This window comes from Lampris incognitus, chromosome 3 (genome assembly GCF_029633865.1).
Source record: "Lampris incognitus isolate fLamInc1 chromosome 3, fLamInc1.hap2, whole genome shotgun sequence".
Taxonomy (NCBI): domain Eukaryota; kingdom Metazoa; phylum Chordata; class Actinopteri; order Lampriformes; family Lampridae; genus Lampris; species Lampris incognitus.
The window spans coordinates 84,993,000-85,006,815 of NC_079213.1; positions in this window are offsets into that span (position 1 = coordinate 84,993,000).

The window sequence follows — 13,816 nt, forward strand, 5'->3', positions numbered from 1 at the left end:
GGGGTAGTGTGGGCTTGAAGTCACATGGATGAAATCATAATCCTCACTGAACCTCCTCATCTCTTCTGAAACTAGCTGTGGCCCATTATCGCTAACTACAATTTCAGGGATACCAAAACGTGCAAATGTAGCCTTCAGCCTAGCTACAACCTGACTGCTAGTAGTTGTTGGTAGATTTAGGATCTCCAAAAACCTGGAATAATAGTCAGACACTATCAAGTAGTTTTGCTTTTTGTACTCACACAGGTCTATGCCAACTTTCTGCCATGGTCTGGATGGGAGCTCACTTGACATTAAAGGCTCTTTTCTCTGTGTGTTCTTGTGTTCTCTGCAGAATTGACATTGCTGTATCTTTGTTGTAATGTGCTCTGTCATTTTGGGCCACCACACTGACTGGCTAGCTCTCTCTCTGCACTTAACTATCCCCTGGTGCCCGTCGTGTATTCTGTCTAAGATCACCTCCCTCATCTCTGTGGGAATGACGATACGACTGCCTCTGATGACTAAACCATCTACCTCAGATAACTCCCCTCTCACCTGATAAAAGTCTCTGACTGTCTCCGGCACTTTATCGACATACTCAGGCCAGCCGTGTCTGATGAAGCCCAACACTGTCTGGAGCTGCAGATCCCCATCCGTGCTCTGTTTTATCTCCTGCATCCTTTGAGGTGTGGCAGGCACCTGGCACACGATGGCATCAATGTGCGCTGCAACATCATCATGAGAAGCACCATCTCCGTAGCACTGCTCTGGGCCTCTGGAGAGTGCATCAGCCACAGCTAAAGTTTTGCCTGGTGCGTATTCAGCCACTGCATTGAAACGCATCAGCCTCATTAACAGTCTCTGGCACCTAATGGGCACATTATCCAAGTCTTTGCTGTTCATGAGAGGCACTAGTGGTTTATGATCGGTGACAAGTCTGAAATTGTCAAGCCCAAACAAGTACTTCTCGAACCTTTCACATGCCCAGACGCTGGCTAAGCACTCTTTCTCGATCTGTGCGTACCTTGTCTCTGCGTCACTCACCCGTCGGGAGCAGTAGGCCACGGGCTTCCAGTGTTCCCCATGCTGCTGGAGCAGAACGCCTCCCAGCCCGTAGCTGCTGGCATCTGCTGACACCACCGTAGCCTTAGTGACGTCATAAAAGGTGAGTACCGGGGCGGTGGCGAGTGCTGCTTTAAGGTCTTGGAATGCTGTGTTCTGTGCAGGTCCCCACAGCCACTCTGTCGTTGCTTTAAGCAATCCATAAAGCGGCTGACCTACAGTGGACAGCTCTGGGACGTATTTTGCCAAATAGTTCACCATCCCGAGGAACCTCTTGAGTTCCGTCACGTTCTGGGGCTGAGGAAAGTTCTCTATTCCGGCCACTTTGTCCGGGTCAGGTCTGATGCCTGCCTCGTTGATGATATGACCAAGGAAGCGGACTTGTTTCTGTTTGAACTTGCATTTCGCTTGGTTCAGTTTGAGACCTGCTGTTTCAATGACCCCCAGCGCTTCTGCTAGGCGCCGGTCATGGATTTCCTCAGTCTCTCCATGTATAAGGATGTCATCCATGTACACCTCTGTGCCCTCTAGCCCGGTCAGAGTTTCCGCCATCTTTCTCTGGAAAATCTCTGGAGCACTCGTTATACCAAATGGAAGGCGGCAGAAAGCATACCTCCCAAATGGGGTGATGAAAGTGGTGAGCCCCCTGCTGTCTTCATGCAAGGGGATCTGGTAAAACCCACTTGCTGCATCCAACGTTGTGAAGAACTTTGACCCTGCGAGCCTTGGCATTATTTCCTCCATAGTGGGCAGCACGTATTTCTCACGTTTCACCGCTCGATTCAGCCTCCTGAGGTCAGCGCAGCAGCGAACCTCTTTCTTGTTCGGTTTCAGCACCAGCACCATAGCGGCGCACCATTCTATGGGCTGAGTCACTTTTTCAATAATGCCCTCATTTTCCATGCGCTGCAGTTCTTTCTTAACCAGTGGTACAAGTGGCAGCGGTATCCGTCTGACTGTATGCACCGCGTATGGCTGGGCACCCTCCACCAGAGCTATTTTCACTGGGTCTGTTTTCAGCAGTCCACTTGAACCGAAAACTCCACTGACCTCATTCATCCGCTTCACTAGACCCATCTCCACTGCCTCTGGACGACTCAGCAGACAGCTGCCTCTCCCCTTGATCACATACACTGGAAAGGAGTATTGTTTCTCCTTGTAGTTGGTTGTGGCTTGAAACTGTCCTATGCAGCTGATGTTTCCACCTTGGCTTATGAAGCATGTGTCAGGAGGTCCCAGTTTTATGTTTGGCTTCAGCTTTTTAAATGTCCCTTGGTTGATAACAGTAGCGTCAGCCCCCGTGTCAATTTTAAAGGTTATTGGTACATCGCTTATTGTTAAACTAACAGTCCAATCTTCCTGACTGCTCTCTTTGCCAACTTCTCCCAGAAAGTACAGCTGTTTAACCTCTTCAGTGACTTCTCTCACCGCTTTAGAGTGACATACACGCTCCCAATGTCCCTTTTTATGACACTTGTTGCACTTACTGTTCGTTGCAGGACACTTCCGCTCATCGGTGTGCTGCGTCTTGCCGCACCTCCCGCATTCATCTACTTTGTTGGTTGCAGGACTGCTGCCACCATGACGCTGTCCGCCCTTTTTGTTTTGGCGTCCGTCCCGCCGTCGGACAACATTGACGTTAGCCAGCTGGGCCTCTGGTTGGTTAGCTTGGAGGCTGAGCTGCTTTGTTATTGCCTCCGCCTGGCGCACTTGTTCAATGACTTTCACCAGAGTAAGGTCCGCTGTGAGCTGGAACTGACGGGAGAGCACTTTGTCTTGTATGCCCACTACCAGACGATCTCTGATATGTTCATCCCTCTTGTCCCCAAACTCACAGTGTTCAGACAGCTCATACAATGTCCGGATGTACATCTCCGCTGTCTCTCCTGGCTGCTGGCTACGTTGATAGAAGCACGCCCTCGCATGTATGATGTTACGGCGGGGAATAAAGTAGTCGTCGAACTTTTTCAGTACGATATCATAGTCCACTTTATCACCCTCCGCCGCGAAGTCAAACGAGCTGAATATCTTTTCAGCCTCGCTGCCCATTGCATAAATCAGCGAACTCACTTGAATCTCCCCGTCGTCTTTATCCAGCTTTGTCGCGAGCCTGAAGCGCGAAAACCGTTGTCTCCACTCCGGCCATTCAACGGGGCAGTCAAACTTGAATTCACTCGGCGGATTAAACTTCGGCATGACCGCTCGTGTTCAGATACACAGACTATTCTGACACCATGTAATGTCCGTAGACGCCTTGTCTTACTGACATAAGAATAATTCAAGAACGAGCCGACTTCGTAGGTTCTTAACTGTGTAGCTTTTACTAGCGTTCATCCGACATACAACCTTCATAACATGCGCTTCTAACTTCCTCTATACGTCACACGCACTGCACGTACATCCGTGAGTAGGTCAAGTTAAACACGTGACCTTTCATTCATTACACTCATGTTACAGTGGACTGGAGTTGAGCTGTGTGGACACTGGACAGTCATAGCTGTGGTTACCATGGACTGGGCTTGTGAACAGGACATTTGTATTTACTGAAGGAAGAAAAACACACGAAAAAAAAAGGAAAAAAAGGTTAATGTTGATGTGATTGAAGGACTCGTGTGAATAATCTATTGATCTAAACTACTGGATATATGCATATGTGATTAATCTATTGGTGAATTTGTTGATTGTGAGTGATTGTTTCAATCTCTTAGTGATTTCTAGATTCAATTATTTAAATGAATTGAGCTTTTCACTTTTTTATTTTATTTTTTATTTTATCTGAGTGTTAGAGGTAGGAACATGGCAGAGGGTGGTTCGTACGTAGGTGGGGGTAACATTGCTGATCAGGATCTTTTGGATCGCCAGTGTGCTATGGAGAGGGGGTACCAGTTAGATGTGGGTGGGGGTTTACGGCTAGGTGTAGGTAGGAGTTTCGGGCAGCTCTTAGAGGGCGGGGAACCAGACACCAGAGCACCAGGACCTAGAGACCCGACCACATTTGGCACTCCTCAGTTCACCTCCACACGCTACGTAGAACGGGCCAGGCCAGGTATCAGCGAAGGGGCTGTGCTAGGTAACAGCGAGCAGCCAGTGGGTGAGTTAGCCATGCTCATTACTCGGTTAGCAGAGAAGATAGGAGAGTCAATCACTGCTAAGCTGCAGGAAACACAAGTGCTTAGAAACACACACACAGACAGTGCTAGGTCTGCTGAACAGCGTTTGGAGACAGCTCCTAGTGTTAGAGTAGTAATGCAGACAGACGCTAGGGAGCCTCCTATTTTCAGGGGCGACAGCTCTGATAAGTTTACAGTTCATGAGTGGGAGAGCCTTATGACTTTGTATTTGAGGAAGCGAGCCATTCCAGTTAGTGAGCAGTCTCATCACTTGGAGACTCGCCTAGATCTGAGTGGGCAGAAGCGGAAGAGTTCATTCCGTCTAGTCTGGTAGTCAGTCCTGTGGGGGCCACTGCTCAGTCTCCACCCAACACACACGCACCACACAACACACATGCACCACACATAGAGGCATCACACTCACTCGATGTAGGTGTTATATCTCACACTGATTCGCACACAGGGGCACCACCCTCACTCGATACAGATGTTGCAGCTCGCACTGTCTCACGCACACAAGTAGAGAGTGATGGTCGGGTTAGGACACGCACAGGGAGGGTGGTGAGGTCAGTGAACAGGTTAATAGAATCTATGGCTCAGATGCCATTTCTACGGAGTGTGAGGGTTTGAACTTTGATGGAGGTTGGAGTCATTCAAACTAGTTTAATGTGAGTTATTAGGTGTCTATCAGACAGGGTTGTTTTGGGCCAAGTGCATGGTGTGGCGTATCAGGCGTCACATTGATCGAAGGGAATTCTGAGACTTGATCAACCTCATTATTTTCTGGACCTCGTAACCGAGGTAGCTCCTAAGTTGACTGGAGGACTAGGTCCTTCTTTTCACTTGTGCCAGTAGTCAGTGATGGACTTTTCCTTTCCTCTTTCTCTTTTTATCCTGCTGTCAGGATGTTGGTGAATTTCAGGAGGGGTGAATGTAACCAGGTTAAAATTAATGTTTTTATTTTATTTTGTTTGAGTATGAAATATCACCAAATCCTGTCTGTGTGCTGTTATTTGTGTTTACTACATTTTATTTTATGTCATTATATACTTTTATGTATGTTTTCCAACGACCGTCATATACATGCACTGTCGCTTTAAGAGAGAGGTCTTGTGGGTACACGGAAGAGGGAACGGGGGAGAGGCCATTTTTGTTTTGTGGGAGGAGTCTCAAGCAGCAATCGAGCTGAGCCACACGTATTTCTTACCGTAGGACAGTTTTGCTGGTTGAGGAGAACGTAACCTTGAGTATCCCTGTAAGAAGATACTGCAAGCTGTGGGATAAAATACTTGTTTATCCTTTCTTACATCGGAGTCCCGTGGACGGTTTCTCCTTCTAACGCACACGAGTGAAGTCCGGGCAGTGGTTGAACTTCGACCCCCACGTCCGTAAGAAACACCGCTCCCGCTGGAGGACTGGACGTTTGTCGAAGGGTTTGAAACCAAAATAAATGGCAAGGTGGGCCAAATAGAGTCCTGTGTGTCCCCCCTCCTTCCTTGATCATGATGATGATGATGATGATGATGAGAGACTGAGGGCCCCCACAACACCTGGGGCCCCACCCAACTAGAACACAACGCAGAGCTAATGATGAGAGTGACGGGCATGCAGCAGGCTGACCAGCAGAGAACAGCATAGGACTGCCCCCGTTACACCTGGGAGAGCGCAGCTTTAGTCTCGGTGAACGCACGGTCCCGCTCTGCTGTCCAGTCGACCGCCTGGTTGGGGGACTTGCCTTTCAGCGCCTCGTACAGTGGCCGGATGATAAAGGCGGCTCGGGGAATGAAGCGGTGGTAGAATGTCACCATCCCGATGAACTCCCTGAGCGCACGAGCTGTTTGGGGGCGCTGAAAGGCCGCCACCGCTCCCACCTTTGAGGGCAGGGGGACCGCCCCGTCCCCAGTGATGCGGTGCCCGAGGAAATCAATGGCCGTCAGCCCGAACCGGCACTTCGCCGGGTTGACGATCAGCCCATGCTGGCTGAGGTGTGTGAAGAGGGCGTGAAGATGGGACAGGTGTTCTTCCTCGGAGGCGCTGGCGATGAGTATGTCGTCCAAATAGACGAAGATGAAAGGAAGGCCACGGAGCACTGAATCCATCAGCCGCTGGAAGGACTGGGCCGCGTTTTTGAGTCCAAATGGCATTCGTAGGAATTCAAATAGGCCAAATGGGGTAGTCACCGCTGTCTTGGGGATGTCCGAGGGGTGCACGGGAACTTGATGATAACCACGGACCAGGTCGACTTTTGAGAAGACGCGTTTGCCAGACAGGTTTGCAGAAAAGTCCTGGATATGCGGGACAGGATAGCGGTCGGGCGTGGTGGCGTCATTTAGTCGGCGGTAGTCCCCGCATGGGCGCCAACCTCCATCAGGCTTAGCGACGATGTGGAGTGGGGACGCCCACAGGCTGTCAGAGCGGCGGATGATCCCCATGCGTTCCAGGTGCTCGAACTCAGACTTGGCAATGGCGAGTTTGGCGGGGTCGAGACGTCTGGCTCTGGCGTAGACCGGGGGCCCCTTCGTAGCAATGTGATGCTCCACCCCATGCTTGGCGGTGGGTGCAGAGAAGGTAGGCTGGGTGAGGTCAGGGAACTCAGCGAGGAGGCGGTTGAACTTGTCTGCCTCTGAGAGAGAGTTGGCTAGACCTGCATAGGCCGCTTCCCCCCGCGTACATGCGAAGGAGGAGAAGGTTAAGGCGTCGACCAGACGGCTGTTCTGAATGTCCACTAGCAAACCGTAAGCGCACAAAAAATCAGCTCCGAGGAGGGGAAGCGTTACATTGGCCATGACGAACTCCCAGGTGAAACGTTGTCCACCAAAACACAGTTCTACATACCGCACGCCGTAGGTGTGGATAGGGCTGCCGTCAGCCGTCGCCAACTGGGGGCCCCGCTCCCCGCCCATGATGTCGACGTCAGTAGCAGGGAGCACGCTTCTCTGTGCGCCCGTGTCACAGAGAAATCGCCGACCGGAGATGGTGTCGAGGATGAAGAGTAGCCTGCTCGTATCGCCAACGCTCATGGCCACTACTGAGTGTTGGCCCTCCCGTTTCCCGTCGGCCTGTAGTTGCAGGGGGAACGGCACCGTTTAGCTTTCGCACCAAATCGAGCGTGGTACATACAGAGTCCAGAGGGCCCCTCCTCGGTGCAGATTTCCTTTGTGCTCATGGGCTGCAGGTGGACGTCAGGAATCGACGCCTGATTGACGCCGTCCCCTTCGCTTCACACGCGTGTGCACTCAGCAATACAGGTTCCGTCAGGCTGTCCAGCATGCTCTCCAACGAGGACGTGTTTCTCCGTCTTCTCTCTGAGCTCCCTGACCTCACTCTGCCCACATTCTCGTCATCTACTACCAAACATGGGGTTGAGCACCACATCGTCACCACTGGCCCGCCGGTGCACGCCCGAGCTCGGCGCCTCGACCCGACCAAGCTCTCTGTCGCCAAGGCGGAGTTTGAGAACATGGAGCGCCTCGGCATCATCCGTCGCTCCAGCAGCCCGTGGGCTTCATCCCTCCACATAGTGCCTAAGCCTGGCGGTGGGTGGCGTCCTTGTGGTGACTACCGTCGGCTCAATGACGCAACAACACCGGACCGCAACCCGGTCCCTCACATCCAAGATTTCTCCGCCCACCTGGCTGGGAAAGTGATCTTTTCCAAGGTGGCCCTCGTCCGTGGATACCACCAGGTGCCCGTTCATCCCGCTGATGTCCCCAAAACGGCTGTGACAACTCTGCAGCCACCCTACGACGGCCCATTTCGGGTACGGGACACTGGAGATAAGCACTTTGTGGTGGACGTTGGCAGCAGGCTGGAGCGGGTTTCTGTGGACCGCCTCAAGCCTGCTCACCTGGACTTAGACCGCCCTGTTGGTCTGGCCCTCCCCAACGGCGGGGGCGCCCCCCGGCCCTGCCCCCCTCCCCCGGCGAGCCATCCCCTGCTTCCCCAGCCCCTCCCTTTCCCCGGTCCAGCTGTGAGGACTTTGCTGCTTTGCCTGCGGTTAACCAGCCCCCAACTCCTGTTCAGCGGAGCCGTTGGGGCAAAGTGATCCGCCCCCCTCGCCACACTGACTTTTCGTATTAAGGTGAATTCTGGGGGGACGTGTGTAGTGGTTATAGGGATACATAATTCCCCTTATTGAGCTAGTAGGAACCTTTGTTTACAGCTGCTGTTTTCTCGGTTCGGGTTTACAGTGGTACACTTCCGCTGCGCGGGTTTTTTGTGTGGTTGTAATGGTTAAGGAATAAATGGTGCACGTTGTGTAGCCAAAAGAGAAAGTCGTCACGACTCCTGATTGAGCTCCTCTACACTAGCCTCAAAAGTATAGCCTGAATGCCATCATTAAAATGTGCTGTCATACATGTTACCAAAATTATACAAACTGTAGCAAATATGTAAAAAATACTTCAAAATAAAGATTCTAGCAATGATGGATAATAGCTTTACGTACAGATATTGCCCCTCAAAGGGGTAGAAACTAGGTGATGGGCTGGCTAATGATGGAGCATGAATATTGCTGTGTTGTCACAGGAAAAGGAAGTAGCTGAAACTGCGGTACTTATCTATGCCACTAGAAGGCAAAAGACTCAAGATAATGGAATTATGCCCCTAGTGGCAGGGAGGGTCTAAAAATAAAGCAAACCGTTCCATTACAATCCCCGTCTGGCATTATTTAAAATGCCACAATAAACATTTACATAATCTAATCTTCTGGAGACAATAGAAGAATACACTCTGAGATTTGTCTGGAGAAAGTCTTAGTAGTCTTGTGACGGGTAAGCTTGACCTCCACTTTCCTGACTACCTCATCTTTGCTGAGGACATTATCCTGATACCAGAGAAAGCGAAGAAAATGTCTGTGATCTTCCTGAACAACAAAACAGTAGAACATCTGGTCTACGTCTGCTGTGACAGCAACAGGTTCCTTTCGGAAGCGGAGAAGCACACCCAAAAGGGTGTTGTTGAGGTCTGGCCCCGAAAGCAGCACGTCGTTGAGAGACACTCCATTAAACTGTGCACTCGAGTCAAACACCACATGAATGTATCTCTCTTTATCTTTGTCACAAGGTGGTGCCAGCGCTGCATGATTGTTATCGAGCAATTTCTGCATGAACTCGACAAGGTGTTCTCTCATGTCTTCCTTCTTGTCCAGCTGGTTTCAAAGAGACATAAGCCACTTGTAGGCATAGGGTCTGTTTGGGAGTAGACGTATGTGGCTGCGAAACGGTAATGGGGCGACCCAGCTGTTAGTTTCATCTTTGAAGACTCCTTCCATCCTCTTCAGAAAGAGCATGTCTTCAACAGATGGTGCAAGCTGGTTGTCGGTATCAGTGCAGCGAAAGACTGTCTCTCCTAAACTCTCTTCAGTGGCTCTTGAGTATGGGCTTGAAGCTTGAAGCTGATGGGGAGTGGCTTTCGAGTAACTCAGACTGAACCTCTCCTTCACATTGATGGGGCTGTCACAGAGGGTGAGAAGGCTTGGGCGTCCATTATCTAATACATGCGTTTTTAGAGCACTCACTTTAGTTGGCTTGTGAGCACTGCCGAGGCACACATCGCCTATGATAACCCAGCCCAGGTCGAGCTTCTGTGCGTATGGGTCATTGTCTCTGCCACTGAGCTGCTTTCTCACCTTGTGAGCGCTCAGAAGGTTCCGTCCAATGAGCAGGAGGATGTCTGCATCTAGGTCGAGGGGCAGTATCTCAGCAGCTATTGACCTCAGATGGCAGTGGTGTAGTGCAACTTCAGGAGTAGGTATTTCTTCCCTGTTGTTAGGGATAGCATTACACTCAATGAGCGTAGGGAGAGGAAAACTCGTTTTCCCATTTACTGACTCTTGTGTAGCCGCAAGCTCTTCTACACGATGTTTCTACTATGCCCGCGCAGGTTTTCAGGGTGTATGGTTCAACTGTGCTTTGAATGTCAAACATGTCAAAGAACTCAAGTCTTTGCAAGGGACAGATTACTGTGGTCATCCACAATTGCATACATCTTCTTGCTGTTGTGTCGCTGACCTTCAGGGAAGACATGCACAAGGCAAATCTTCGAGCAGGATTTTCCTGTGAATCCATTTCCACATACCTTTGTACACGTTGCTGTAACATCCAGCTTTGATGAGCTTGCTTCCTCCCTGCCATGCTGTTTAGGGGCAGAGAGGGGCTCAGTTGTCTGTGGTGCTGGGCCAGGGTGAAGAGCTGTCAAGTGCCTCTCACTCTCACACTCCACACACCTGATGGTGACATTACAGTCCTTTGCCTGGTGACTGGTGGATGCAAGGCAACGGTAGCAGATGTTGTTGTCTTTGATGAACTTCTTTCTGTCTCCAAGCAGCAGCATCCTGAAACCTCTACATCTTTTCAGTGGGTGCGGCTTGTGATGTATAGGACAGTGTCTGTTTAGATCTTCAACTCTACTTTTGTGGTTACCTCTGCTGACATGTCTGTCTTGTGCACCGTAACTGATGGCTTTCTGTTGTAATTACCCAGGGGCTTTTCTTTCTTGAAGCTGACAGAGGAGATAGAAGCTGTTGTAAAGCTTGGGTCATTCCTTGCTCTGGCCTCTTTCTGCACAAACTCAGAAAAGACAGAGAAAGGTGGGAAGGCCACTCTATGCTCTTCTTTAAATGCTGACCCAACTGTTGTCCACTTTTCTTGGAGGTGAAAGCGTAGCTTCTCCACAATTGGACCTACTCCCCTGGCTGTGTTGAGGTAACTTAAACCAGATAAATATCCATCTAGCTTTGCAGCTGACAGCTCTAACAGCAAGTCTGATAGCTCACGGAGCTTGTGAGGCTCTTTGCTGGAGAGCTTTGGGAAGTTCTCTATTCTAGAGAACAAGGCTCTTTCTATTGCCTCTGTTGAGCCATAGCATTCTTCGAGTCTTGTCCAGATCATACCTAGACCAACAGATGGATGACATATGTTGACTGCTTTGACCCTTCTAGCATGTTCTGAAGGCTCTGGGCCCAGCCACTTGATGAACAAGTTTACTTCTTCACTGGCAGTAAGACCAAGGTCTGCAATGGTACTCTGAAAGGTAGCCTTCCAGCTGAGATAATTCTCCGGCTTGTCATCAAACTTAGTCAGTCCTCCAGTTACCAGCTGGCTCTTTGCTAGGAACCTGGCGAGGTCACTGGTGGTGTTTTCAGCAGGTGCAAGGTTTGGGTTACACCTCCACTGTGGTTGTGGCTCGCTGTAGGAAAGACATTGTTGAGGTGTATCTCTTTGCGGAGCCGGTTTACTGCCCTCTGGTGGTGATGAGTGGTACTGATTTGGATCTTGTCTGAAGTAAGATGTGAACTCTGGTGAAAGTTTCACTTGTTTTTGCTGAGGGGTGACGTCATCATGCTGAGTGGACATGTCTTTCTGTCTTTAAGTGAGCTCAGTGTAGTTGATCGAGTGTTTATTTATGTACTCACTCACTCTCTGCTCTGGGGTTACTTGGATGGGCAAGAACTCTAACTCTTCACTTCGCTCTGCAATAAGCTGAGCAGTAGCAGACTGCATTACCTCTGCTTTTGCCGTGAAAGCGTCAGCTTCTTTCTTGGCTTGAAGTGCATCAAGAGTTGCCTCTAAGCGGACCTTTTCAACATTTGCATTAGCTTCTATGTGAGCTTTTCTAATTTAATGTTCATTTCTTGGTCAGCGTAGGCTGCTCTGGCTTTAGCAGCCTGTGCTTCAGCCAGTGCTAGTGCTGCTGCCATACTGGCTCTAGTTGATGCAGACGATCTTTTTGAAGATCCTGCTGACGATCTAACACTCAGCTTTCTTGAAGATTGTGAGGACTTTAAGGAGTGAGCGGAGAGTGACTTATTCTCCTCACTGTCTTGACCTTGAGCCTCTAAATGTTCCATTATGTTGATGAGTGCTTGACTTGAAAAGGCTTTGTCAGTTACTGACCTCTGGCTGAGTCCGACAGCTAGTTGATGTCCCTCGCAGAGTGCTATATTTTCACTGTCCTGCTACACCCAATGTGACTCTTGTCCTACTATATTAGGTTTTACAGCCAGCTAATCTCTCCCTTGCATCATATCCTCCAAGGAACAGACCAGTGTTGTATATGGACGGGATTTAATAACAAGGAAGTGTGAAACTGAAAATAAACATACAGAAAAGCATACATCAGTATACGATACAAAATAGCTTACTCAATCTAGAGTTACAGTTAGGATAACTAATCCTCTATTTTTCAGGAAACAAAGGTAAGTATAAAACTAACATTTTCTTTGCAGGAATAAAATGTAAGTTGTAACTAATCACGTATAGCATTGAACACTGTATTTACGCTAGCATCAAAAGTATAGCCTGAATGCCATCATTAAAATGTGCTGTCATACATATTACCAAAATTATACAAACTGTAGCAAATATGTAAAAAATACTTCAAAATAAAGATTCTAGAAATGATGGATAATAGCTTTACTTACAGATATTGCCACTCAAAGGGGTAGAAACTAGGTGATGGGCTGGCTAATGATGGAGCTTGAATATTGCTGTGTTGTCACAGGAAAAGGAAGTAGCTGAAACTGCGGTACTTATCTATGCCACTAGAAGGCAACAGACTCAAGATAATGGAACTATGCCCTTAGCGGCAGGGAGGGTCTAAAAATAAAGGAAACCGTTCCATTACAGCTATCACGTGATAAAGTGAAACCTATAACAATAAACTGTGGCGGACACTAGAGGCTAAACCACGCCCCCAGCTCACAGTCCTGCTGGGGTGTTTTTCCTCATTCCTGGAACAAAACCATTATTTAAGTAACCTGTGACGCTGTGAGCTGTAAAAGGTGTTTTCCAAGCTCATCAGTCTGACGTTTAGTTCCGTGTGTGTTGTAGGTTACACAACCCTCGTTCTGTCACCAATGTATGCTTGATAATGTGCAATACGTTTAAGAATCCTCTTCAGTGAATATTTAGCCAAGGGACGTTTATTGACTTGCTTCACGCTCATAACACATAACAGACTGGCATCTGTGTTTTCTTGAGCAAACAGTCCTTTTGGTGGACCTGTGGATGACTATACAAGAAGGTTATTGAGGTGGAGCTGGTTGCACAGGGACACCTAGATAGTAACTGTGTAAAATGAGAATGTTGCTTATTAACCTTCGAGATCAGATATCCTTAGATATTGGATTACAACTGCCACCTGCGTGTGACGCTGCTTTGTCACTGATCCTAACCTCTGAAGAACTGAGATGAAAAGAGAACTTTGTTTGAAACAGATAAATTCTTTTCTAATGTCGCTTCGGCCCAGCAGATTGTTGTTGGGACACCCAAGTGTTCAACTGCAAGATCCAGGTTGAAGCGTCTGCAACAGTAAACAAACCATCCCCGCTGTGGTGCCCTTCATTTCCCTAGTGAGGGATAGGTGACGAGAAAAAGGTGATCCGACAATCATGGATCACAAGCATGTGAACAATTTCCTTCAAAGCTCCTTCATGTCTCCTTCATCTCTCCTTCATGTTCCCTCCATGTCCACTTCATGTCTCCTTCATGTTCCCTCTATGTCCACTTCATGTCTCCTCCATGCCCACTTCATGTCTCCTTCATGTTACCGGGGGCGTCCGGGTGGCGTGGAGGTCTATTCCGTTGTCTACCAACACGGGGATCTCCGGTTCGAATCCCCGTGTTACGTCCAGCTTGGTTGGGCGTCCCTACAGACACATT